Source organism: Myotis davidii, unplaced genomic scaffold, assembly GCF_000327345.1.
Source record: "Myotis davidii unplaced genomic scaffold, ASM32734v1 scaffold330, whole genome shotgun sequence".
NCBI lineage: Eukaryota > Metazoa > Chordata > Mammalia > Chiroptera > Vespertilionidae > Myotis > Myotis davidii.
The window spans coordinates 636,958-638,268 of record NW_006283770.1 but is presented as its reverse complement, the minus strand read 5'-3'; the positions used below and the strand labels follow the sequence as shown (position 1 = coordinate 638,268).

Genomic DNA, 1,311 nt, shown 5'->3' with positions numbered 1-1,311 from the left:
TCCCTACAGAATTACTTACCTATGGCTGTGTTGGGAAAATAGAAGAGTGATGCTCAAGATTTCAGCTGATCTATAATCAGTAATTCCTATCTAATCAATTAGATGTTGATAGGTTTGTAGAAAATGCTATTAAGAAACCAAACCAAGCTTGTAATCTTTTTTAAAAAAATATTTATCTAGTTTTTATTTTAATTCTGCACAGTCAATTTCATTTTAAAGGTTGTGAATTTAGAAGTACTCGCATTGTTCTGCAGTTTTATTCAACTATTGTATGAGTGCGCTTTGCCTTGACACCTATTACAAGCACAGCTGTAATTATATCATCACCAAGAACAGGCTATAATTGCTGAAAATCGAATTTTATATTTAGATAAAAGGACTGTCCATTCTTTGTAATGTGTTGCACCAGAGAAAAGTAAGATTTCTTTTAAATTTTTAACGTGTAATTTTAAAAAAAGAAATAGAGAGTTCACTAACTAGCTAAGTATTCTAGGCTGCAGCTGAGTCCTTGGCATATCATTTAAGTGGTACATTTTTAATTAGGGCATTTCCACCACTTTTAATGTAATTTCTATCATTAAACAGGGGAAAGTTTTGTTGTTTTCCCTTGTTGCTTGGAGGGCAAGATGTGCACTTGAGCTAGCTGTCTCTTGTCTAGCGCCTTGCCCAGGAGGCCACAGCCTGTCTGTAGGGAAGCACTCATCCCTGACTGGGCCTGCAAGCTGGGTCCTGGGTCTTGGGTCCTGAGGCCCCCAAGGGATACCAACAGGGGCTGACCTAGAAACTTGGCCAGTGGGGGGAGGGGCTTCTAGGGGGCCCTGGTGAAAATCGACTTGGCCAGGAATATCATTTATAATCAGGAGACAATAGGCATCGCCTTCAAAGAGTTCAGGGAATTGTGACAGGATCTAGTGGGATCTTTTCAGGAACTTTGAAATGTTTTAAAACCCCAACTTTCTCCCCCATTTAAACAGGCGGATTCATCGGCACTGGCCACCATATGGGCCCTTGGAGATCTATTGAGATGACCACCAACACTTGAATAGCGAGGGGCTGCTTTTCAGCGCCGCACAATGCCCTGCGAGTAAGGGAAACTATTAAACTCCTGGGGCAGGAGCGCTGGCAAACTTTCGTGGGCAGAATTTTGAGGCCACAATGAGCGCGGACAACAAAAGGATTCTCTTGAGGCGTGCAGCGGGCCACATTGTGTTACAAGAAGCCCAGTCAACAGACTTTTCAGTGAAGTGTGTTAACCCCTCTGCTCCGCTATCATTAATCACTGTCCGGAGAGCGGGCGCCTCAATGCTATTT

General features: G+C 42.6%; 1 protein-coding gene across 14 annotated transcripts in view; it reads right to left on the bottom strand.

The window, feature by feature from the left end:
- PAX6 (paired box 6) overlaps positions 1–1,311 on the bottom strand; it is a 41,170-nt gene that overhangs the window by 9,280 nt on the left and 30,579 nt on the right. The gene's annotated exons all lie outside the window — the stretch shown is intronic.